This window comes from Esox lucius, chromosome 13 (genome assembly GCF_011004845.1).
Source record: "Esox lucius isolate fEsoLuc1 chromosome 13, fEsoLuc1.pri, whole genome shotgun sequence".
NCBI lineage: Eukaryota > Metazoa > Chordata > Actinopteri > Esociformes > Esocidae > Esox > Esox lucius.
The window spans coordinates 36,057,014-36,084,988 of NC_047581.1; the positions used below are offsets into that span (position 1 = coordinate 36,057,014).

General features: G+C 44.2%; 1 protein-coding gene across 4 annotated transcripts in view; it reads right to left on the reverse strand.

Annotated features, from left to right (window-relative positions):
* Positions 1 to 27,975, reverse strand: part of mef2cb (myocyte enhancer factor 2cb) — a 79,265-nt gene that overhangs the window by 39,676 nt on the left and 11,614 nt on the right. Inside the window, exon 2 of one of the 4 annotated variants that reach the window (XM_034296219.1) lies at positions 26,328 to 26,471. The gene's annotated coding sequence lies outside the window, so the exon portion shown is untranslated. Of the gene's footprint in view, positions 1 to 23,930; positions 24,510 to 26,327; positions 26,472 to 27,975 lie in introns of those variants that run through there. The other 3 variants (XM_013136962.4, XM_034296218.1, XM_013136961.4) reach the window with 3 other exon arrangements.

Here is a 27,975-nt window from a genome sequence, read left to right on the forward strand (position 1 = left end):
ACACACACACACACACACACACTTCCCTACCCTATCATTCCCATCTTATTTGAACCTTCCTCTAACCTGAATCTGTGTTTACTGAGTGATATACTGTATGAAACAGCCCCTCAAAATGCCCCCATCAGCACACTGTAGTGCCTTTTGACCTCAAAGCCTGATATTGGAATTGGTAATAACTGCCCATGGTAGACACACACCTCTTATCAGTTACACACAGCTCTTATCAGTTACACACAGCTCTTATCAGTTACACACAGCTCTTATCAGTTACACACAGCTCTTATCAGTTACACACAGCTCTTATCAGTTACACACACCTCTTATCAGTTACACAAACCTCTTATTAGTTACACACAGCTCTTATCAGTTACACAAACCTCTTATCAGTTACACAAACCTCTTATCAGTTACACACGCCTCTTATCAGTTACACACGCCTCTTATCGGTTACACACACCTCTTATCAGTTACACACACCTCTTATCAGTTACACACACCTCTTATCAGTTACACACCCATGTCATCTTGCATTAGGAACACAGGTGGAAATTATTTCCAGAGTTAAAACACCTGTTTTCCTGCAGGCCACTTGTAAGTAGTGAACTCTACTGACATCAAGGCAAACAGATCCCATTGCCTAATGTATCATCCTGTAACCTAATGTATCATCCTGTAGCCTAATGTATCATCCCATAGCCTAATGTATCCTCCTGTAGCCTAATGTATCCTCCTGTAGCCTAATGTATCATCCCATAGCCTAATGTATCCTCCTGTAGCCTAATGTATCATCCCTTAGCCTAATGTATCATCCCATAGCCTAATGTATCATCCCGTAGCCTAATGTATCATCCCATAGCCTAATGTATCATCCCGAAGCCTAATGTATCATCCCGAAGCCTAATATATCATCCCGTAGCCTAATGTATCATCCCGTAGCCTAATGTATCATCCCGTAGCCTAAAGTATCATCCCATAGCCTAATGTATCATCCCATAGCCTAATGTATCATCCCATAGCCTAATGTATCATCCCATAGCCTAATGTATCATCCCATAGCCTAATGTATCATCCCATAGCCTAATGTATCATCCCTTAGCCTAATGTATCATCCCATTGCCTAATGTACCATCCCGTAGCCTAATGTATCATCCCATAGCCTAATGTATCATCCCATAGCCTAATGTATCATCCCATAGCCTAATGTATCATCCCGTAGCCTAATGTATCATCCCATAGCCTAATGTATCATCCCTGTTTCTAAGTTGACCGTGTCTCAGATTTAATATACTGAGGCCAAGAGGAAATTAACGTTGTTGTTATTTGACACTTTGTGTATAATTGAGCCTGTAAAAGTCCAGGAAGTTATGAATGTGGCTGGATACAATTTAGTCTCTCTCGCTCTCTCTATGTTTCTATTATCTCCCAATCACAATGTATAATGATCCCATTAATGTCTTAATAAAGGCATGCTCTTCTTCGCACCCTTGTGACAAAACTGTTCTCATGTGATGATGGTTTGAAGCAGCACTGACACAAATATAGAAACAAGAGCAGCGACCGTATCAAGGGAACGCAGCACTGACCATAACAACATGGACACTAAAACAACTTCAGAGACACTTTCCATGGCGATGATAACCACACCTTTAGACATTTTCACAGACAACATCACAGTGCTGTCAGAGAGATGAAGGACTGTCTTCAAACAAACTAACACCAGAGCCTGGACCAGGGCTGTTACAAACAACAACAACAACAAATCAATCCCTGGTCAGCCCAGTATCACTCGATGAGAATCTGACAGACGAGACCTCCCAGGCCTGCTGTGTTTCACGGGTGGCTCCAGCTTCCTCCTCCCCAAGCCTCTGTATGTCAACACTGTCTGGAGGAACACCGTGGTCCTTGCGTAACTGGAACAGTAAGACTAAGCTCATGTCCTGAACATTTAATCCCAGCTTTGGCGCCGAAAACCAACGCTGCCCGAGGCAAGGTGGGCCTGCTTCTGCTCCCCCACTCGACACACTCCCATCCTATTGTAGCACAAGTCGACTCAGTCCTCCCGGAGAACGCCCCCCTCCCCCCAGACGTCAACACATCCCACCCCCACTCCAGGTCTGGCCATGAAGGAATGGCTGGTGACGGTAAGCACCCTCCAACCTGACAGATTACAACAGAGCCGCACAATCCAATTTACCCCTCGGACACTGTCCTGCCAGGAGACATGCCATGGCAAGCCTGATGGGGAGGACATTACAGAGAGGGGGGGAGAGAGGAGAAAAAATGAGAGGAAGAAAAAGAGAGAAAGAGGAGCGATGGAGAGAGACGAGAGAGGTGAGAGAGGGAAAGAGAGACTGAGAAATCACCAGAAGGTAGGACTGTCTCTCTGTAATGTCCACTGAAAGAGAAAATGGGACAAGACTGGCATTACCATGGGACTGCAAGCAAGGAGGAAGAGAGGGAGAGAAAAGACTAACAAGCTTTCTCCGCCACACTAAGCCAATTCACTAATCCCAAAACCAAGCATATGGGGAGAGGGCAGATCCACGCAAACAGAGGAAAGAAAAGACAGAATAAATCCCTCTCTTTTTCTCTCCCCCATCCCCTATTCCTGACACCGTGAGACAGGTGGGGGCCTCATTTAGTGTGACAACTGGGGAAGGACAATTGGGGTCACTGCTAAGGTCACAGAGGACATTGGGAAACAATGGGAAATTGAGTTTAGATGGTGGCCATACCTGTAGAGGACAGTCTGGACTCAGTGACATGAAGCCTACAGAGAGCTAACAGAGGGAGAACAAGAGAACGAGGGAGAAGCAGAAAGATGGATCTTTGAACAGGCACCAGGGCTCTCGTGGAGGGGGGGGGGAAGAACCCAACCCACGACCCTCCCATCTGTTAGGAAGACTGAGGGAGATTCAGCACATAGATCTAATGGACACTCTTTCTCTCCATTTATGCCACTCTAAATCTCTCCCTCTGTATCTCTTTCTCTCTGAGAAGTAGAGCTGTGAGGCCAATGGGAACACTGTGCACCACGAGGCTTGATTCTAGGTCGCCTCACTCCCAAGTGTTTAGTCACCAAAAACTAATATACAGCGTGTGGGCAGTGTTTCTTCCCCTCCTAATAGACTATGTGTACAGTATCCTGTAGGGTGTAGCTTGTTAATGTGGCTTTGACATTGAGGACACAAAGGAGTGAACCATAGAGAATCAGATAGAGGGGGAGACAGAAAACAGGGACATGACCTAGGCTGGTGCTCAGCTCTTATTTCTCTCTTTGAAACAGGGAAAAGGAATATAAAGGGAGAAATAGACAGAGAGTTTTCTTTATTGTGAAGGGCAACACAACTCTGAAACGCACTTCCTCCCCAGATAGCAAACACCCTTCTGAGAACCTTGGTGATTGTGTGCTTGTTGTTCTATGGCAATTTTACAGCTTTCAATTTTACAATGTTCTGGGGGTGATGCAGGATAGTTTTGCATTCTCAGTTTGAGGAATGTGATAAAGCAAATATATTTTCTTGGTATTTGATAAACATACATAAACATACTTGTTTACATCTAATAACATTTGTGGAACATTCTCCAAGTGGTTTGACATTGGCAATGTTCTGAAATAGTTAACAGAAAATGGTGAAACACTGTTCTTCTCTTTTTATGTCAGTAGCTCAACATAACAGGTTTACAGATGGGTCTATTTAATGTCTTCCAATAGTTTAGATTCACAATGATCTGCATGGGGAATATCAGAACATCGGCCTAATGTTCCCTACAGGTTTCCTCATGGTTCTATTTCAGGTTCTGCTATCAATTAGTTTAGAGAACGTTAAGAAGTCAAGTTATTCTATGGTTATTTCTGTAATTTTTTTGAATAAAAAAATAATAATGATATTTCATTAAAACATACACTGTGTTCTCACATTAAGCAAGTAATTTGTCATCTGAATAAATATGGGCTTGTTTAGTTTTAAATTAATTCTGATTGAATATTGAAAATGATTTGCTCTATAGAGACATCTTAAATGCTCTATCTATGACATCTTCATTATCATTATCCAGAAAGCAGAGAGGAATAATACCTTCAATGGACAAGTGAAGGGCATAGGTTTGAATCAGTGGTGCTGTGTCATAGTACAAATACATATTTGTATGATTATTACCTAAAAGGCATTTCTGACTTTCCTTTTTTAATTTTTTTACATTTAGTGATATTTTTAAAGATGCCATTCAAAAATGTTAATAAAATCTCTCAAGGAACCTGTAATAAAACTTTCTTAGAACCTCCTGGCAATCTAAAAATAAAAGTTTGCAGAACATGCACCATTTTCAATTCTTCACCAGTCAGGAAACGCATGGCTTCGTTCACACAACCACTGCGAAACCAAAAACATTTGGTTCCATAACTTCCAAAGAACCAAATGCGCTACCTGGGCCCATATGTGGAACGGATACACCAACATATGCTGACGTTTTCTATTTTTTGACCCAACTAGGAATATCCCTATGTTACTAAGAAATGGAGAAAGCGATTTATCATGACAGGATTGGTGGTGTTTTTCCTAGAAACCCCACCTCGGCGGCAGAGCCGCTCTCTCCCCATAGAACATCTGCAACACATTTGGTAATAGCATGTGTCCTGAAAAAAAACATCAGTATCCTCTATCCTCATAGGAAATGCGGTTGTGAGGATTTGAAATAACATATTACACTGCAGTAAGTAAACCTTTTAGGAGGTGTATGCTACATTAAATAAACCCTCTCTCTTTTAAAATAAACTCCCATTTCCTTTTAGAGCACGAAAAAAACCCAGTTTTAATACAGTTTCAGAACAATCTAAATATGAGTACAAACACACACACACACACACTCTAAGCTCCGTTTCGATTAAGCATCCCTGTCATATCTTCTCTTAGTCACAAAATAATAAAATAAAATAAAATATATCCTCATGTATGTATATATATGTATACATACACACACACACACACACATATCTAGACATGTATGTATATATATAAATATGTATGCATATAAATGTGTTTAGAGCTGTTTGCTGTGTGTGGAGGTGTTTATCTGTGCAGCCTGGGTGTGACTGTGGGAGGTGGTGAAGAGGAGCCATTGGCCAGCCGACTGTGTATTGCCTCTCATTGTATCTCTAATGTCATTACAGGCTGTGAGTCCTATGCATGGACTGCGAAGCTGCGCCATGCTCTCCCATCCGTCTGTCAGGCCCAGATAGGCACAGTGACGAATGACTATCCCTGCCTCCCCCTCCCCACGTCCTCTAGAAACACACAGGAGAGAATGACCTAAACATCGCCCACGCGTAGGTGATCCTCTGCGCTGGTGGTGAATCACAGCAAATATTAGGGCAAATTTAACACATTAGCGGCTAAAGAGATTAGCAGAATGTACATCTGGGATTAGCTCAACAGTGGTGTATCGTGGTATAATGCCTTCCAGGCTGAGGAGTGTGTGTGTGTGTGTGTGTGTGTGCGTGCACGGTGCATGCCTTGTTTTATTAAGTCACGTTCCAGTTGGATCATTAGCAGCCAGAGATGTTTTTCTAAGCCATGTCACCATGAGAAGTGAGGAGCTAGTTCCTATTAACTGTCTATTTTACTGTATCTGACACTGATCGTCTTAACTGGAATAACAGACCTCGGCGTATCAATTCGGACACACGTCGCATCATTCCAGCCCCCTTTGTCCAACGCCAAGCCCACCCGCCACCCTTTATCATGAACCCAGTAACCATAAGACCCACCTCAAGACACCCCTACCCCGCCCCCTTTTTGGACTCCACCCCCCAACACGCCGTTATCCCCGGTGGCACTCTCGTCCCAAGGACCTCATAGACAGTATGGCAGGAAGCACACATGCGGCACACTCAGCGGAAGGATGTGACATCAGCAGCCACTGACAATTAAAGGTGTAAAGGTGCTTCCTTCCCTAAACTGGTCCGCTCCAGAGAGAGCTCAAAATGGGAACCAAAACTCCCCATGCTTCCCTCTCCCCACACCCAAAAAACAAAAGAGGAGGAGAGACAGATGGAAGGAAAGAAATGTCACGTCTTCTGCCCACCTCAACGAGCCGGCATCTTAGCCTTGGGAATCATGGTGCTTCGGATCATGAAACACTGCACTTGCATTTGGCACAAGATCTTCAGGGAGAATTTTTTCACCAAAAAATCACCACAACCACAATGCCCGCCATCAGATCTGGATTTCCTGGTGATGCAACAGGACGTATCGTTGTGATTGTGTAACCTTAGAGGACAAAACCCCATTTTTTTTCTCAAAAATGCCTCCAAGTCTTTCCAAAATGTCCTTTAGCAAAAGCTGTGAGTAGAATAAGAGCAGACCAAAGGCTTCAGAAGAAAATGCGCTGAAATATGACAATGCATGTGGCAATGCTGGCTGAGTAACGGTCGTCGGAAGCGCTGCACTAGTTTAATGCTTTTGAGCGGTATTCTTCTTCATGCATTACAAGGCATCCTTTCGGCAACCAAAACTGGTCTCTAACAGCTCAAGACAGCAGCCCTATATGGCACGCTCAATTCAGAGAAGATAGAAGGAACCTTTCTTTCTTTAGCTAAACTGAATAAAAATACAAGGAAGTTGACCCGTCCATAGATAGCTTCCTATTTGTCAGCTGTTGGGGGACAATAAGTAAGTTTCATTATGAGAAATTCAGGTTTTGCATACTTTTATGAACACGCGAGAAGACAGTGTGATAGTCAAGTAACTATTCAAATAACAAAGCCCTGGACGTTGACTTATCTAACAAAGCAAGCTGATATCTGCGGTGAAACCTCATCAACCAGTGAACCTCTGCTACACATTTCCAACTAACATGTTGTTGCCATGGCTTCCTGTTATTGGACCAATGGAAATCCATTCAGCACACAGTGGTGTCCTCCATTCATCTCTGTGTGCTTTCAGAGAAAAATAAAAACCCGGTAACTCCTCTCTAGGTGGAGTGGCTGTGAGGAAACAGGGCCTTTCAAGTCCAGGGTACTGCCTACTTCTGTTGTCTGTGACCGGGCACTGCAGCGTGTCACTCGTCGCCAACAGACAGGGCCTATAGTCTTCCAGAGCCTAAATGGAGGACAGGTAGCCATCCGTCAGAACCTAAACGGAGACAGGTGAGAGCAGTCTTTCCACAGCCTGTCGCTGACTCCACCAAGGACGAGGGGGCTTGACACAAAGCGTCCCCCCCCCCCCCCTTTGAAAGCAGGCCAACGGCTGTGAAACTACAGCTGCTGCACAGCGTCATTAGGAGCAGGGAACGAGAGCGAGCGGGCGAGCTGCCGGACGGTTGAATACAGGTCCCTGTTACCTGCCTTTTTGCTGCATCAAGGGCCCGCCAGGACTGGAGCACTGCCTCAGGGACAGAGCACGCAGCGATTGAGGGGATTGTCCCCGGTCGACTGGGTCACCGTCGGTTTAGAGGCCAGCGGTATTGGTCTGTGGTGAAATGTACAATCACAGAAAATTGTGAATCATGTGGTGCTAATTTAGATGCTGCTCTACTTGTAGTGGCCTGCATAAGCAGAACGACTATGACGTGTGTTCTGCTTATTTTTACCATACAGATAAGATCTGAGATTCGGTGGAAACTGACATCCAAACGGCTCAGTCTTTGTAAACACAGACTACGGTAGATGTGACACCGCCTTCTCACCAGAGCGGAGCAGAAGGCAGCAGAAAAAGCAGAAGTGGAGGCAACAATGATTTGGAAAGGGCCCGGAAAGGCTCAAATGAATCATTGCCGTGGCGTGAGCAGTCAGTCTTTCCGTGGCGTGTGTTCGAAGAGGATGACGGACTGGCAGAAACAATCCTCGCCAAAACGTGAAAAGACAACTGGGTGGACTCGCTCCAGGTGAGGATGCATACCAGGAGGACAGAAGTGCAGTGGTGGCAGTGGTTGAGAAATGGTCAGAAACAGGAAAGCGGTTCAACCAGTGTTCAACGCTGAATCCCGCTAGTTTCGAGTGATGGCCTCAGCTTCTCTCTCTTCCTCTCTTGTTCTCCACCTGTCAAGACGTCTGACGTTATCCTCCCCACCGCCTCCCCCATTCACTCTCCACAAGAATACACATCTGCGAGGGGGAATGTTTTACAGCAGGCGTCCAACCGCTGCCTCACGACACATGGTGCCACGTAGGCCGGCAGGGCCCAGGTGCAACCACCATTTAGACACACGCTGTTGGACTGGAACAGAGAATACACCCCCGGACTCTAGGTTGACACACACACAGACACACACACACACACACACACACTATGATTTGATTAACCCTACAGTTGCTAAGTGTTATTTTGCTGGCTGAACTCATAAAGATGGCAACTAAGTCAACCCGCTAACCAACAGCTAGTTTATGGTACTGTTGGGGGGCGGGGTTTAACTTCAATGTTTATAACCCCGTCCCCATGACAACAGCTCAGGGCCATGTCACTAAGAACACACAGATCGCTGACATATTCACCCAATTATGTTCTTTGCCACGGATGACAATGTCTCGTGATGCTCAGCAGCTCCGGGGGTGGGGGGAGGGGGGGGGGGGGGCAACGGGTTAGGGGGTGGGTCCCGCTTTGTCTTCTTTTCAAGCGCAACAGGCTTCTGTAACGTCTCATGGTGGCGTCTTTTAACACCAGACAACGTGGTTCCGTTGGCGTTGATTCGTTGATGATTCCATCACACGTTCTTTCTCTCCTTCTTTTAACAGAAGCATTCTAATCAGCCTAATTAAAAGCTTTGTTCGTTTAGAAATCTCTGATGACAATTTGTTTCACTTTACCCTACAGCAATGACTGCGAAGAAGAGAATTAAATTTGATCTTCTGACAGCAATTATGAAATCCTCCCTCCTGGCCCCAATTAGAGCCACAGGCTAAAGCTAACATGGCTAACACTCCTGAGCAGGTGTCATCTTATTTTCTATTAACTTCTCACTGGATGTTTTTAGCACTTCTTTTCTTCTATGTGGATTATGTATACGATAATCTGTATTTTGCATACTCGCTCAAGGGACTCTTTCTTTTCCCCTCCATCCTCTACTGCTGATCTAGCAAGACATAGAAAGCCACAGGGAAGTTGTGTCTCCTCTTGCCTCCCATGAGCACAGCTGGAGAACACATAAAGGTTCCATCCTGTGTTATGTTCTATAAGTTCAATATGGAAGCGTTTATGGACAATAGATATATTCGTAGCATCTGTGACGAAGCACGTTAAAACATGTCTGGCATACAGATGCTGTATCATGATTTGAGCTGCTTTGCATCAGCAGGAAAATCATTTTGGTGGCGGAATTTTTTTAATTGTAATAAATTGAAATTTTTGGAGAGGGGCTGTGGACTTTCCATTTTGGCTAGCCGAAACATTAAAAAAGTGTTTTAAAACCATGACTACATTACAAGTTTGTTCCCTGCTTATCCAAACAATTCCGGCAACAGTAATCTGTAACATCCGTTTACCACTCCAGTCTGGCTCAGACGACTGGTTATGTTTTGAACAAGGGACGAGTGTCTGAAGTCTGAAGAGGCAAATATTAATCAATGAGGTAGGCACCAATCGCAGACCCTCTGATGCTTCTGGAGTGTGTGTGTGAAGGATTGGGGAGGGGATCTGGTGTACACTCGGTCAAGGTGTCCTTAAACAGTGTCATGGCAACCACTCACATCTGGCTCCCATGGCAACATATTGGCCACTAGAAGCCGATTGCCCAGTCTGACTTCAAGAACAGGCTGGACTGCAACTGTAAAGACTAAAACAAACGACTTGTGTAGTCAGGCTGGAGATGGAATGCATGGGAGGGAATGAAGGACAACCAGGGGCTGTGAGCACAATACCGCACAAAATTAAAAAGTATATGTATACAAGTGCAAGGATACAAGTGCAACTCTGGAGAAAAAAATTGTTTGTCCACCTTGGAAATTTGTAAATATATTCATGTAAAAACAATGCTCAGAGTCAAAGTGCATGGTTAGTGAATGCATTGTAACTTGTTGAAAAATAATTAGCAGAACTCCCCCTGCAATGTGATATACCTGAAGATAAACGTTCATTAATATATGGGTTATTGATTTGGGCTGAATGTTGAAATCAATTGTAGCCTTACCTGCTTTGGTTTGATCCTGACAGGAAAGCTTCAGGATCTCTGATTTCAATGTAAATGATTTGATAAGTTATAACTAGAAAAGAGCTACATATTGTTTTTAATAAATTAACTTTAAAATATGATCAGAACAAAGCTAGACAGCTAGCTGGCTAAACAAACACATGTTTTGTTCGAAACATAATTGTAGGCAAGCCAGTTATTGGTGGGTAACAAAGAGACTAATGTGTGAAGTGTAGTTGTAGCACCTGACCTGAATACTCCAGTTCAAAACGATGTGCGCTCTAACAACGCAGTCAATGTTCGTGTTCAGTCTGTTTTTGCTTCTAAACGCATCATTCCCGCCCACCACTCATACAGACAGAGCCATGTGCCAAAAGCTTAATCAATTATTTGATTTATGTGTTATGGTCCGCACCCTTAAAATGAACCTGTACATTACCTGTTGGGTGTCTGCTATTACATTAGCCTAAATTTGGTTAAAATAAAGCAACCAATCTTCTGCAAGAGTAATGTGACATTACTGTAACACACTTCGCTCCAACTACAATGACAATGAACAACAACGCTTTACATAACGACCTGTGAAACGTTACAGGCCGTCTGCTGTAAAGCCAGATCCACAGCCGTCAGTTGAGACTGCACAGTGTGGAGGTAATTTGCAAAGAAAAAGAAGGTTGCACACTTCAACAAGGATGTCCTTCATAAATTCGACCTTCTGTTTTTTCTTTCTTTCTCAGTCCCAGTGCTCCTTTAGGAAACCAAGTAACCTAGATTGCAGAATAAAGAGAAGGAGAAAGATAGAAAGAGTAGAGCAGAGTGAGAGGACTGGAAAAAAAAAACGTTCATTTTGATGCCCCTGGCCTCTGAAAAAAATGTGCTTTAGTCTGGTAGCATGATGTCAGTTCCTCGTCAACCACAAGTTGATTGGGCTGATTATTGGAGAACACTGTTATCCTGTTGATGCTGAGCATCATTAAACTTCGATTGTTGCACTTAGTTTGTTTAAGCAAAACCGGTGTTATGTTTCCTGGCAGTATCTCCTCAAGGCACACACACACTGAGACACAGAGACACACAGAGACACACTGAGTTACACTGAGTTACACTGAGACACACTGTGACACACTGAGACACACTGAGACACACTGTGACACACTGAGTCACACTGAGACACACTGAGACACACTGAGTCACACTGAGACACACTGAGACACACTGAGACACACTGAGACATAGTGGGACATAGTGGGACACACTGAGACACACTGAGACATAGTGGGACACACTGAGACACACTGAGACATAGTGAGACACACTGAAACACACTGAGACACACTGAAACACACTGACACACTGAAAATGTCCTCTGAAAATGTCCTCCATAAATAATTTTGGTTGTTACACAACATGTTGTTTCAATTCAGAATTGGCTAGAATATAAATGAACATTCAATGACACAAATGTAAAGAGGCTTTGAACCTATTCATTTGGTTTCATGAGTAGTTGTATTTGCATAGTTGTACACCTTGTTACGTTTAACTGTTCACAAAACAGTGCCTCCCAGTCCTATTTAACAGTGAGGTGGGATACCTATACACCCCACTCTGTTAGGAGGCATGAGTGGGCAGGGAGTCAGCCCCATCCAGGCCAATCCAGGCCAGAGCCAGGCCAATCCAGGCCAAAGCCAGGCCAATCCAGGCCAGAGCCAGGCCAAGCCTCTCATTAGATGGCGGCTTGGTGCCGCACTCCTCTTTGGAGTGGTTAGGGGGCTGGCAACTGCAGCGTCCTCCACTCCCCACACCATCACAACCCAACCTCATCAAAGACACAGCTCGTAATTTGTCACAGAAAGCAGCCAATTAACATATGTTAGGGGAGGAGGGAGTACAAGGCGGGGTGGGGGCAACTGAAAAAAGATAGCGTATGATTAAAGAGCCTGCACAGCTGCACCAAATAAAAAAGGGCAAAAAAAGGTTTGAAAGAGACCTCAGCCCGGGTGATCTGATAACGCTTACTGCTACTTAGCCCTTACAATGAGGTGGAAGAAAAGTGAGAGAGAGAGTAGAAAATAGAAAAATACATATTACATTACTGCCGCGCAACTCCACGTCTTAGCAGAGTCCCAGACTACTCCCCTGGGTCTGTGACTAATGCAAACGCCACTGTATGAAAGAAAGATGACCCCTCTTGCCAAAAACCCTACCGCCACTCTGGCCCAGCCCTATTTTTAGCCCACAGCGGGCCATTGTGCAAGACGTAGCTCACAGCCATGAGAAAATCTGTCAAGGTAGTCTCTCCCCATTGTTTTACCTTGTGGAGAGACACTGTACGGGCTGTTCCATGTAGCCAGGCAATTTAACTTCTGCTATTATCCTACAAGACAAGATTCTCTTTCTCATTTCATTTTCTCCTCCGGAAAGTTTCATACAACTTGCTCACATGTTATTCTTCTTGCTAGCTTTCCGACTCCTCGGTTCTTGAGCTCTGCCTTCTTCCTGCGCGTGTTGTTGTTGTAGGAGTAGCGTGTGATGTGGAGATGTGTGATATTTTGCCTTGTTGTTGGATACCGTGGCAGGCTGAATTTATTAGTAGCACACGGTGAGGCTTTGCTCCCCCTCCCTCCTGTGTGTCTCGGTGGCGGCGCTTGCCCCGTTTCTGCAGCATGTGATCAGAAAGGGTGACAGGGAAATTTGGGTATTCTCCGACGCTGTGATGCCAATATGTAGATTCAACCACATCCCATTCTGTTTTGAACTATTTGAACTGGCTCAATGGCAAAGTGTGTGTGTGTGTGTGTGTGTGTGGGGGGGGGGGGGGGGGGGGGGGGGGGGCAAAAGCTATATCACTGGAGATTAGGTGCTCATTTAAATAAAACTCGCACTGAAGTATTTACGCAGAAGCTGTTTTTTTTACTATTATCACCTTAACTGTCTGGTCGTGGGTACATATTAATGGGCATGGATGTGGGCATGGATGTGGGCATGGATGAATGTAAAGACACTGCATAAACATGGCGCTGCAATACAATGGTGAGTTTGAATGGATCCCGCCCTGCCTAGGTCAGAGGGAAAACCATCAGAATTGGAACAGTTTTACTACGCCTCCAAATCCTTAATTCATGTATTTCAAAATAATCACTCTTATTTTTACTGTTATTCAGATCCAAATTTCCAGGTGGAATTTTTGAAAACTGTTTCTTGATCTCTGAGATAAAGGAGAAAAGAAAACAGCAAATGCCTACAGAGAGGTATATAAATCATGCCTATGTTTTTTTTCTCTGCAGTCTTATCCTTGCCATCAACATGTATTTATTTTCTTATTTGGGAAGTGAAGATCTGGAGTGGGGGAGTTGGGTAGTGTGGGAGTTGGGGAGTGGGGGGAGGTCTGGTTCACAAGGCTCTGCTCTGCTCCAGTACAGTGAAAGACCTGGCTGGAGTCCCCCCCCCCCCCCCACACACACACACACACCCAAATCCCCCAGCTTGGAGCACAGCTGCACCGTTCACATAACCTCGTCTGCCCCACCCCGCACCCCCCACGCGCCCCTCCGCCCACCCCCCGGCTAATGATAGCAGAGCACGTCCCCTCGCTAACCAACGGCTTTTTCCACTTCACGCACTCACACTGGTGGGCACATCTCTCCCCGCTCGGCGTTCCCTCCCTCCCAGTTCTCATATTATTGACTTGTTTTCTCCACCCTGAGAAAACTCTTCAGGACACTCCCCCTCCTCTCCCACCCGACCCGCCCTGTCCGGTTTACAGACCCATCCCAGGGCTGTAGTCTGACTGTGTGTGTGTGTGCACGCGTTTGTGTGGGTGTGGCGGCACGTCTGTGTGTGTGTGTGTGTGTGTGTGTGTATTTCATCTCTGTGCCCCAGCCGCTCCTGCAGCGCATTATCCCAAATAAACAAGTAATTACACGTGTACTTAACCGAGGGGAGCTAGCGAGCATCGGAAGCTAATCCCCGTTAGCGTTCCCGGCACTTCCTAGTCTACTGCGGGGACCAAGACCCAAGGAGAGGAGACGCAGAATGGTGGAGGAGAGAGGAGGGGAATGAGGAGAGGAGGAGGAGAGGAATGATGGGAGGAGAGGGATGACGAAAGGGGGGGGGGGGGGTACTGAGGAGGACGAGGGGGACGAGGAGGCAGTGATAAGGAAGAGGGGGTGGGGACAGGGAGATTGTTGAGGAGGACGAGAAGGATCGGGATGAGGAGAGGAGGAGGGTGAGGAGAGGAGGAGGATGAAAAAAAAAGGGGTTCATGGGAGGAGGGTGAAGGGAGGATGAGGGAGGAAGATGAAGAGAGGAGGAGGATGAGGAGAGGAGGAAGATGAGGAGAGGAGGAAGATGAGGAGAGGAGGGTGAAGGGAGGGAGGGGGGAGGGGGGGGAGAAGCAGAAAAGGATTTTGAATTTACTTCCCACAAAAATTAAGCTTTTCATTCCTGCTCTCTTTCAGTCTCTCTCCCTCTTTCTCCCCCCCCCCACACCCCCACCACCTCTCTCTCACCCCCCCCCCCACCCACACCCCCACCGCCTCTCTTTCTCCCTGTGGATTTCATGCTGCTCTTCCTTGTTTTCGACCATCTCAGAAGTGGGTCATTGACAGGCATTTTTGAAGAACATAAAAAAAAAAATCAGTCTGTTCTCCGAGAACAAATCCTGGTCTTCTTTAACAAGTAGCCCGCTTTTCAAATTAAGCTGTCAAAAGCACATTAATAACAGTCAGTACTATTCCCTTCAGAAAGAAAAAAAACACACATTGGAGAAAACTACTGCTCAACTACTCAATTATTACTAGTGAGGCTTGCCAGCCCTGGATTTCTCTCTCTCCCTTTCTCGTTTCGGTCTCCCTCTCTACTCCCCCAAATCTCTCCCTCTCGTTCTACCGCTCGCTCTCCCTATTTCCTCTGCTCTCTCTCCTACCTTCTCTCTCATGAGTCTTTTTATCTCTCATTCTCTATCTCGCCTCTCTTTCTGTCTCTGACAATGATGGCCTAGTTTAATATGGGTCCATATAATTATGGGTCCACCATTAAGGGGACCAGAGTGCCACTTGAAACTGAATTCAAATCCTCAGAGGACACAGGACAAGGCAGAGCAGCTACCTCTGGAGCCAGTGGTGGGTATGACCCCTGTGACCTCAGGGCTAAGACCCCCGTGACCTCAGGGCTAAGACCCCCATGACTTCAGGGCTAAGACCCCCGTGACCTCAGGGCTAAGACCCCCGTGACCTCAGGGCTACCACGGCACCAGGAAACATGAATGCATCTGCTATTTGCCCCGTTTAACTCAGATCTCGGAGCATCACTAATTCAACTGATGCCGGAGTAAATTGAACACGCTTCGTTCTACTGTGATTATTACAGCGTAATCGCAGTGAACATCTCCGGTAGTTGGCAGAACAACGATGAATATAAATAAAGTCAACATAAAAAAAAAACTGGTTTCCTACATTCAGGAGAGTTTACAAAAAAATAACGCAATTTAAAAAGGCCCCACTCCGTTCCCAGAATGTGTGAGGACAGCCATTACTTAGGGGAGGCCGAGAGAGAAAGTTGACACTTTCTTTGCGATATTCACATGACGGTGAAGTGAAATGAACACCACACCTCCACATGCAGATGGCAGTGAGCAGGGTGGCCACTGGCCCTCCGGTTTACAAACACGCGTACACAAACAGTGGGAGTCCGGAGAAACGTAGCTCCAGCACGACCCGTTTTACACTCCTCTCACCACACCACCCTCACAGCCCGACAAAGTAGCCTCGACGACGAGACAGCAACGCCTACAGCCCAGAATATCACCCTATACAACCATGTCGAACACAGCGTCATGTAAAACTCTAAAGGAATGTCTTACGAGCTGGACTGTTGGATTTTCTCACACCCTCTATGGGAGTCCCATCCGGTCTGGTCGTCCCCCAGGGGGATCCACTGGAGCAGCCCAGCGAGGATGCACTGGAGTAGGGGAGGGATGTGACGCGAAGGCCCTGGGAGGGCCGGGGACCATGGAGGAGGCCGGCCAGCCCGACGCCGCCCCCACGGCAGGTATCCCCCACGCTTCCTCAGCTAGAAACAATGAGCCCAGCACAGGGGCCAAAAATAAGACCAGGGACATTTTTATCCTGACCAATACTACAGCTGAACGCACACAGAAAAATGTACACCAAGAGGCGACATCATGTCAGAGGGAAAGTTACAAAGGTGCCCAAATGAAGAAAACACTAACTAATCAAACAAGCTCCTTGCACGGCTCCTTTACAAACGCTTTCTTCCCTCCCACGTCCCGCGTCTCCTCGCATTAGGACTGACACGCCCATGTACAGAGGAGGGTTGTGTGTGTTACCCCCGAGTTAGTCTGTGGTGGCAGTCAGGTGAAGCATCCGCCGGCAACACCCAGGGAGATGTTGGTGCTGAGCACAGGGCACCGATCTGCCCAGCAAACCTTGAAGTGGAAGGCCAGGCTGGAGTTTCAAACGGAGCGGCCTCTCATTCATTATACATGCAACTCCACACTGCAAATCTCCTTCCTGCAACTCTCCCCCTCTCCATCTCTTTCAGTCTATCGCTCTTTTTCCCCTTGTCTCTTTCTCTTTTTCTTCAGACAGTGCATCTATAAAGTATGAATAAAATTAATGACATCACGAGCTACACTTTGGAGGAGTCACTGTAGGAAAAACCATACATCAAAGCAAACAGCGAGCTGGCCAGAAAACCCTTAAAAAGTGGAGAGAGAACGAGAGAGACTAAGAGATAGAAAGACAGAGCGAGAGAGAAGGAGATAGAGAAACGTACTTCTCCAAATCATTTGCCCTGTCTGTTCACACCCCTCCATGCCTGGCGTGAAACCTACACATTTCTCTGTTGACTTGCACAGAAAAGTTACTACATTTTAAACAGAGAAATGGATATAACGCATCCTTTCTCTAAATGTATATTTCATTGGCAAAGATTTCTCTATGGCAATATAAAACTGGTTGAACTTTATCAGATAAAGCAGCTTTATTATATGTTATCTAAAACATCTAAAGATATTGCTGAATTTAAGAATAATTACTGTGGTATAGAAAATAATAATTTAATAAAACACTTTTTTAATTTCATGAAGAAAATGAAAAACTTTATTGTACCTTACTAACCTTCAGGAATATTGACTTTCTGAAATCCTCATTTCTCTCTGAACAAAATTAGTTTCTGAAGAAGTGGTACAGCTCAATAAGTAATATTTACCTGTAATATGTTGTGAAGTTGTTATTTTTTCTAATGCAAGAAAAACCTACTCAAAACCCTGGAAACATCCTACACAAAAAACTGACAAGGAAAGCTTTAAAGGGGTATAACGGCAAATACCTAAAATGTTTCTAGGTATAAAACCTTCTAACGCATCGTTGGACTGCTCGTCAAAATGCACAGCTCGAGGTAGAGCTGCAAGACTTACGACACCACAACACACCTATCCCCAACCCAGCTGAAGAGGAAGATAGACAAAGAAAACAAAAAACCTATGGTCTGGTGACGTCTGTCTGGCTCTGGTTCTACCTAGCACGCGCTGACAGGCAGTCCAACAATGACTTAAAGAGATGTATTAACCTAGACACATTCAAGTTATTTTCTGATATTCTCCTTTAACTCCTTTTGGAAATGTATTTTATTTTTTGTACACATTGCCAGAACGTGGCAGAAGGACGGGTACAGACTCCATGCCTGTCAGAGTTGTCTAACAGAGAGAAATACAAAGAGACTGTCTTCATGGACATAACCCCCCCCCCCCCCCCGTTTCTAAAGTCTGCTTTAGGAACGTGTCTGTCTCTTACCCTCTCTGGATCCCTTCGTATCACATTCAGTATCTTTTTTCTCACTCCGGCAGTGTGAGTTCGAGACTGCCCTGTACCACACATTCTTCTGAGGATGGCCCCTGGTCTGGGAATGGTACAGATGACAGTGGAAAGGAACAGTGTTGTGGACTTTGGCAGCACACCGCCTGGGTAGAGACGAGTGTGCTCCCCCGAACAGAGAGGAGGTCTGCAAGTGGATTCCTACACCAGCACGTCGCCGACCTGACAGTGTTATTCACTAACAGTGTTTTCAACGGTGGCCACCGACTCCAGCACAGAACTTCCTGCTTAAAGAGCCTGTGGTAACAGAGCTGAGGCTTGGCGACATCAAATAAACCCAAACATAAAAACATTTTATAATCAGCCCCGGCACCCAACTGAATTAACCGACGTGTATAGGGTAATGCTTACAAATCAACTATTAGAGCGGTATCAGTTGTTTAATAGACCGCGGTGATCAGGGTGTGTGTGAAACCATCCGCCTCTGTCTCCATTGTGCTCACAGGATCTTCTAAAAATACCCGCTGGTGAGCTGCGAAGCTCAGTGGCGGCAGGAGGAGGTGGCGGCAGGAGGAGGTGGCGGCTGGAGGAGGTGGTGGCCGGCGGCAGCGTTGGTGGCAGCGGTGGGCTTTCAGATGGATGTTAGAGTGTGTGAGGCCAGGACACAGAGAAACCTCTGTGCGCCGCGTCGGAACCCCCTTTCTGAATGACTCTGCTACGTTGCCGGCGTGACAAAGATAAATTGCAGCCACGGGAAAATATGCCGGCACCCCACCCCTCCACCACCACCTACCCTTTTTCTTGTCATTGGGTGAGGTCCAAGAGCATGCCACGCCAAATGGGGAGGTGAGACTTGTGTCTGAACGGTGAAGGAGAAGTCTCAGGCCGACACTTGGACAGCCAGTGACGGGAAAGGCACAGGTCGGCCACTGTGTCATATTAAGGGACGTGCCTTCCATCTCAAGCTTTATGTGCACTGAGTGCAAACAACCCAGCCCTCTGACCCCACCAACCACCCACCCTCCAAAAAAAAAAAAGGACTTGGAGTTAATTCCTGTTTTATTTCACAGCACATTTAGGGCCAATAAAATAGACCCTTCAAGATGCAGCAGGGCTATATTTGGTTTTTGGAGACTACCCATGTATGGCACAATATGCCTGGGTTCCGTCTGTAATGAGTCCGCTATTAAAGAAATGCATCGCGCCAGGAACCTAGGGAAATTAGTGAAAGTAAACATATAGAATGAAAATAAAACATAGTCCTTAATGCCTAACGTCTGGCTGTTCTAATGCCTGAAACGTTCCTTGACAAACTGGACATAGGATAAATAAAGTAAAAGCTATTAAATGTATGTTCTAAATGAGTAGAAACTGTGCTCATTATATCATTTACAGACTTACTAGGTGCCCCGAGCACTGTCTGGAATACTCTATATCCTTTTCTAAATATTTCTCTTCCGCTTATCATCTCCAAACCTCCTTTTTTGTCTGCTATCCTCTTGTCTGAATCCAAATATTCCAGGGCAGAGGTTTACACGACCAGCTCCTTACGTGGGGGTTTAAGGAGTATATTGCCCTGTATTCAGGGGTTGGAGATGGTGATATAAGTAATGTACGAGGTAGGTCGCGCTGAGGTTTGTCCATGTCTGTCCTGTCCTGTCCTGTCCAGACCACCCAACAAGCAGCTGCCATGATGACCAGGCCTGACAGGAAACAGGAAACAGGAAGCAGCAGGCAGGAAGTCCTGTTCATCTATAGTCTGGTTGACCATTTGGAACACAACCCATCTCTATTATGTTAGGAGATACAACTAATGACTTCAATCTGCCCAACATACACTTTTTCTCTTTGAATCCTGTTAATCTATTAATTTCCTATTTCATTTTGTTTTCAAATCAGTTATAAGTTTGCTTCCCTCCTATTTATTTATACTCAATTTATCTTTCCAGCTCTCACACTGACACATTCTTCTGCACTCTTCCATCTTTCCAGACATCAATTCTATCCCTCTCACCATGTGAGAACGCAAAAAAAAATATAAACACACGCAAACACAAAAGGAACACCAAACACGGAGCACAGCACAGCTAGATTTCTACTTTATGCAGAAATATTCTAAAATGTATTTTACAATACAATTAAACATCAAAGCCGGAGATATTCCTCTGTGATCTTTAACACCCTAGCGAACACCCTCATCCACTTACAGTGCCGAGGAGAAGTTTCTGAACGTCATAGCTAATTACTAGATAGAGACAGAAGACTTGGCATCGTTATACAAACAAGGACACATTCATAACTGACTTTGAATACATCATAAACCATTCAAGGACTACATTATTTTCTCTGGCTTATTTTATTAACTTTATTAGTAATTACACCCAAATAGAAGATGCCACGGCAGTGCTCACAATAAACAGTAACACAGGGGAAATGGTTTCCGATACATGCATCAGTTGAGAAACTAAAACTGGAATTTACACTAAACGATTAGATAAACACACATCGAGGTCAGTTCAGAGAGGGTTTCTATGAAAACGGTGCCAAAAAAAAAGGAAAGAGTACAATATCCCAGCCCTACAGAGCGATGCAGAGGGCACACCTGCTGAACAATAAACAAGCTCACACACTGAAACCCCTCAAGTTCTTCAGAAAACCAACGCATTTGCATCTTCTCAAATGCAGCAGAAAAACACCACTGAGCTATTCTGAGCGGATCCTTAGCAGAGCTCGACAGCATTGCACAGTTCGTCTCAGATCAAATGGGTTAAAAAGGCAACTGTCCTGTTGACAGTATACGCTCCAGTGTCCACATGGATCGTTGTCCCTTTCAGAGCTGAAAAGGGACCCACATAATGAAATGAAACATCTGAGAATAAAAAAAAAAAAAAGATCTCCACATCTGAAGTAAATAAGATTCCCCAGAATTGCTTCGTATACTGCTTAGTTCTTAAGCCGAAGGGCATGAAGTGCAATTACTACAGAATCTACGTCCAGATCTTGCCAACCTGCAATCTGCAAGCGAAAGTGTTTTACTGAGCAAACTCTGCAAACCCCTTCCAAAACATTTGCTACCATTACTGAAGAAAAAGTACAGCAATAAGGCATATTAAATGATTTGCTTAAATGTAAATGCCTGTGATTTTTCTATTTAGAAAAATGTTTTCATAGATTTAGTTTTTCCTTCATTAGGACTTATTTCAAGCCATGCCTTATGCAGCATATACCAATAGTTATCACTGTCCAGACTATTACCTTCAAATGCAAGCAACCAAATTCAGCAGTCCATTTTAGAGTTTATGGAGCATGCTAATGTACGCCTTAAATCAAGCACTTTTTGACAGATTCCCCTTATTTCACAAAATGCCCATAAAGAGCTGCATTCTCTGAGGTCACGCTGTTGAATATCAACTCGTAAATATTCTCCCTATTCATAAATCAGTACTAAAGAGCAATAGTCTGACTAGAACAGCCATTCAGAGGACACTCTGGCTGCTTTTTTGGGTTTACGGCAAAAGCGGTGATCGTGGCTCAAAGGGTGTCCCTTCACATGAATAAAGCTTCAGTGAGCCCCCAGTGTACAGTGATGTGCCCCGACAATCAGCTAAATACCCTGGCCAATCAGAGTGACATGTGAACCTCTAATCCCTCTTGGGGAGAGGCGTAAGAGTGTGTCACTGTTGGTTCTGTGTATCAGTAGCCGAAAATCCCTAATGACTTCTTAGAAAGGAAAGGTCTGAGAAGAGCAAGAGAAACAAAGCAGAGCAGAGCCATAGAGAAAGAGAGACATTGTGTGTGAGTGTGTGTGGATTACAGATCTTGGCTGATAGACTCCTCTGTGTGTAATCGCGTGTCCACATGTTAGCGCTCACCTCTTTACTGAGCAGATTAACCTCACGCTAAACCCCAAGAGAGCAACAGGCGAGCGACACAACTTCATCGCTGACGGGGGTTAGGAAGAACTGCAGTATTAGTGCGAGCTTAAATCCACTACTCATTGTCAAAGGACAATTTTGCCCCTTTTTCTTTCACAACAGAAAGTCAACAACATTCTGAGTAATAGAAAATACACTTGAGACTCAAAAAATTTTTAAAAATAAAAACTAAGATATTCTAAAATCTAACTAAACAGATATTACTGATAAAACCCCATAACACTCATAACGCATTGTCTGAATTACAGTGGTCAGGTACAAACAGCCCAGAGCTAGTAGAAACACTGAAAGCCTCTGGACATGTCTGTACTTTTCCAGGATGTCCTGACAATTTTCTCAACTACCCCTAATAAAAAATTAATACAGAAGCAATGTAAGTAAGCAGTCAAATAAAGTGAACTAACTATTTACTGTGAGTAAATAGTTTATTTGAATCTTACATTACACTAACAAGCGATACTAACTAACAATTGGCAAAGTCAAATTTTATTAATCTTAAATTTACAAGTGCATACAATAATATTGTGCACATGATCTGCATATCACAGACGTTCAGTCTAACAATGGAATCAAAAATCAAATTTACAAAAGCACTGATGAAACTTGCATTGCTGTGTCTGCGCAAATGTCTACGAGATTCTCAATGACAAATTATATTACCTAGAAAATAAAAATGTAATTTTAATTTAAATTTCTAAAGAGCTATAACGTTTGCCCGAGGATATTGGAGGTGGTGTTGCCTGCTTCAATCTTTATGACAAACACAAATAAGTTTGGTAAAAGAGGTTTGGACAAGCTTTAGGAAAATGCTAAAGATAAAATCTTTACTATCTCAGAACATGTCTACTGTACCAAAAGCTATTAGGCAGATATAGTATATATTATTATTAAATAAATACAGAGATCAGAGTACACAGCCACTATATTAACTATACATATAGCTGAATAAGTTGGTACTTGCATTTCTGATGGGTTGAGACAGTCACATTCTATAACTTATTTATCCCCAAGAAAACAGACAAGCTTCTGTTCGTCACAATGGTCCCCATTAGGACATCTACAAGATTCTCCACAATTCAGCTACTTTGAGAGCCCTTTGCTCAAGAGCCTTATTATGAAGTATGCACCGACCATGGTAGAATAATTTAATAGAGTTCCCCATAAAGTTATTAGAGCTAGATTTTTATTAGACTGGTTATACAGTGGGGGATTTGAATAATATGGCCTGGCAGAAACGCATGGTAAAAAAAAGGGAAATGTGACTTGTAGTATACTGTAAAAAAAAAATTACAAATAAAAACTAATTGCTACCGTAGTAATATTCCAGTAAAACCCTGCTAAATTTCTATAATTCAGAATGCATTGGGGACTTAAAGAAATTTTTAATTTCTTAACCAAATACAAGCCTAACTCCTGACAAGTAGAGTTCTACAAAAGTCTACATCTACAATTACTAACAATTCATTGTCTACAGTCTGAACGTATGGCACCGGCAGAATTTTTGATTTTTTTATCTAAGTTTTGACCCGTTATAAATGGCAGGATTCCCACACTCCATTCGGTAGATATATTAAAACAAATACTTCAGAGCAATTATTTTGTTGAACACAAGTCATAACGCGTCAATATGGGTCAGTGCCAATAGCTCTAGCAGGCCTTTCGATTGTGCGCCTGTAGATACGGTGTTGCGATATTGTGGGAATGAAACACTGCAAGGTCAATGCAACACTACAAAACAAACAGAACCACGAGATAATCCTACACTATCGTAATTACTCTATAAAACATCTCTTAGCTGCAGATGTCCATTCTGATAATACCACACATTGGCCATAGGACTTGGTCATGGTAAAATCACATCGTATGAAAAGGTGCAGTTAAGTTTTTTGGGAAGGTAACGCGCTTCTAAATAGCGCTCAAGTTTCCCAGGTGATGTCAAACTGACACACGATCATAAATAAAGACCCCTTACTGCTTTCATCGAGATGGAACTGGTCTTCTGAACACGACAAAAATGTAATAGCACGTTACTCACTTTATTATGCATGAAATCTGTCCGATAAGTGCAAGCTACCACAGGCAGTCTCCGGTTGTGTCGTCCGGCTGAATGACAGAGCGTGCAGGAAGCCGTCGGATGGACTTCGCAAAGACGCACTTAAATCCAGCACAGGCAGAAAAGCAACTCGAAAAAAGAACGGAGCCGAAAAGTGTACGTGTCTAAAAGGACATAAAAACTAGATGATCACTCGTCTGACAATGTCTTCGAGGACAGTGAGGATGGCTGCTTGGTCTCCAGTGATGTCTCGGCGAAAGGACGGTTGAAGCCGTGGACGTCTGTAGCTGATGATGTTGTGAGGGCTGTTTCTGTTCGCTCCCACAATCCTGGCCGAGTCTCTCCCTCACCCGCTCCCAGCGCGAGGAGAAATAATCGCTTTTACTCCTGAAAGGGGGCGGGCTCACATTTCCCAACTACTTTAACGAAAGGGACATAGGCCGAGTACTAATGCATTATTATCTCGAACCTGATAAAGTTGACCGACATTTAAGCACTGTGAGAGGACTATCAGAGTATGATTATGGCCACAATGTGCTTTAACTAAATAACCGTAGAGGGTTCGCTGTCAACCTCTGCAGCTGGCCACCTAATGCAATTCAAGTGTTGTTGTCCTCCTTGTTGAATCTATTAGCGCTACACGCGGATGATTATGCGCTAGAAGTGTAGTTGGCATAATTTGGTTAGATTTGATTCAGACTATAGGCTAAACATGCATGATAGAAATAATAATAAAAACAACAACAACAATAATAACAATGTCATATTTACAATTCATCACATGTTCAGATGTTTGCAAAACGAAATGTTTCTGTGAGAAAATTGATTGATGGATGGATCTACAAGAGCTGTTCTGCATCTGCCAATCATTCTCCAGGCCTGAGTTATCTCCCAAGATAAGGCCTGACACAGACAGTAAGCATGAGGAAATTAGCAAGTGTTATCCCCCAACAAAAATGATTTCAAAACATCCACTCAATTAGTGTGAAGATAACAATTAAAACAGCAAGCATGCCAATTCAGATAAGAAAAAAGAGCCAAACCTATTTGCAAGATGGACCCCAGATTTGCCTGTTAATAGCAGGCTCTATTGTAATCCAATGATATTCATCTCAGCCACAAGTTTCTTGAATAGGTATTTGAAAACAAATGTAATCTCAATTTCCCCTTGTGAGAAACATTTGCCCTTTGTGTAAAAAGTTAGACTGTAGACTGGATTAGTTTGCATTGAACAATATTTGCTTGACAGGCTGGTCAACCCAACACTGTACTGTACAAGTCAGAGGAAAAATAGCAAAATTAAATCAGTCAATAAATAAATCAAGCTCGCTAATCTGCTTGACGGGCAGGCATTACGGCCTGTAACTGAAGCCTTTGGTGTCAGATAACTCGGGATGCCACCTTCACATCACGTGACCCTTTAATCTTTAATTGCATTTCCTCTGGCTAAACCCCAGAAGAATCAATAGGGTAGGGTCTATTAGATATCGGAGGCCCATCACACAAAAATGATCAATTATCAATGAAAATTATCAACGAAAATTATACAAATTATCAATTACCCCAAGGTCTTACGCTGCTATATTATTGTGCTGGGGAAGTATGGTCAGTTCTCCTTCTCCACTATAAATCCTTGTAGATATAAGGAATGCATTTTCAAAATTTCTCCTGCTGTTTTAAACTTAGGAGGACATGAGGTCTTGGCCCACACCTCCGGAGTACCTGGTTTGAAAGACCCGTTGCTGTCCCTGTCCAAAGTCCTCCTGGTTGCGTTGCAGATCAAGACGATACCTAAAAGATTTCAGCTGACACTGTGCTGACACCCCCCCTCCCCTGTGTTGTCCCTGTCCTTGTCCATCTGGTCATGAACCCCGACCTGGACTAAGTTTAAAAAGACTCGGGACACAGCCCACATGCATTTATTAATTATTACAGTTTGTACTCTTAATATGTTCACCCGGCACAGCCAGAAGAGGACTGGTCACCCCTCTGAGCCTGGGTCCTCTCTAGGTTTCTTCCTAAATTTCAGCCTTCTTAGGGAGTTTTTCCTAGACACTGAAATTCAACACCACTGTTGTTTGCTCCTTGGGGTTTAAGGCCAGGTGTTTTCTAAAAGTACTTTGTGACAACTGCTGATGTAAAAAGGGCTTTATAAATAAATGTTATTGATTGATTGATCAACAGTAGGCAATGAAGCTCGGTGTGCATAAACTCTGAATAACCCCTACACACAGGCCATATGGTCCTTTAAAACTATATCTCTGTACAGGGTAGCTCCTTGACCTGGGGCAGACGTGAGCAGATCATTTGTGGAACCCAGCTAACGTGGTGATGTCTTTATTGTTCTGTGTATCTCGTGTTGCTGTACAGAGTACCCACCACATGAATTACTTTCCCTTCGTTTTGGGGTCGTCGATCCTCCGTCCAGTCAGTGGTCAGGGCTGTCTTTGACAGTTTGTTAGTGATTCATCAGACGGATCCTGGAGGTTTCAGGGTCTGAGGTCGCATTCAGTCAGCTGGCACCTGGAGAGATCAGAGTGAGGCGTTAAGACTGGGAGAAGGCTGGATAAACCAGTCAAATATACCAGCATATATTCTGACTGTCCACCAGGGGAACCTGAAAAGACTCCCAGGACCTTGGGCTTAGTGCTTGTACATTACAGGGTATTGCAGGGGCTCTCTGGGCAGATTTGGTTGGTTATACAGTAACCACAAACATTAGGGAACCGCTAACTTATACTTTACCTGTGTGTGTGTGTGTGTGTGTGTGTGTGTGTGTGTATGAGAGAGAAAGAGAGAGAGAGAGAGAGAGACAAATGCAAAGAAAAAAATCCAGATAGTTTACCATTGTCCTGCAGTGGCCAGGATGGTAAAGGGTCTTCTTACTTCCACATTATAGCAGGACTGAAGCTTACTCACAAGTATTTGATGGTGTTAAGAGAAAGGAAAGTTTACCCATTGTGGTGGCTGAGCTACAGACACTATGGCTGCACAGCCTCTGCCCAGCAAGACACACACACATTGCGATGTGGTACAACTTCAGTACTTTTGCCATTGCACTGACCATTTTACATATTTGAAGTATGAGTGTCACGTCCAACATATCCAACTGAGACATTTGTGTCGTGTTACCGACAAAATGTACTGAAAACATTGTCAATATGGGAACGTCCACAGGTCAGCACCTTCTGGAAAGTGCCCCATCTGCTCATCAAACGTTTTCCTCATAGTCCCAGTTTCCTCGTAAATACCACCCTGTTTCCAGAAAAAGTGGGACGCTGCGTAAAATGCAAATAAAACAGAATGCAATGATGTGTGAATCATTTATCCCTATATTTAATTGAGAAAGGTACAAAGACAACATATCAAATGTTGAAACAGAAATTCTATTGTTTTGGGAACAACACATGAATTTGATGCCAGCAACACTTTTCAAAAAAGTTGGGACAGGGGGCATGTTTACCACTGTGTTGCATCACCTCTTCTTTAAACAACGCTCTGTAAGTGTTTGGGAACTGAGGAGACAAATTGCTGTAGTTTTGAAAGTGAAATGTTTTCCCATGCTTGATACAGGATTGCAGCTGCTCAAAGGTTTGGGGCCTCCTGTGTCCTATTTGTTTTCAATAGGGGAACAGGTCTGGACTGCAAGCAGGCCAGTTTAGCACCTGGACTTTTACTACACAGCCATGCTGTTGTAACATTGGCATTGTCTTGCTGAAATAAACGAGGCCTTCTCTGAAAAACACATAATCTGGAGGGCAGCCTATGTTACTCCAAAACCCATGCAACCCATACCATTACAGATGCTGGCTTTTGAATTGTGCGCTGATAACAAGCCGGATGGTCCCTCCCCTCTTTAGCCCAGATGATGCAGCGTCCATGATTCCCCCCCAAAAAACTTTGGTTTGTCAGACCACAGGACAGTTTTCCACTTCCTCTCTGGGATGCTCTTTTCATACCCGATCGTGTTACTGACCTGTTGCCAATTTACCTAATTAGTTGCGAGATGTTCCAGCAGTTTGCTTTT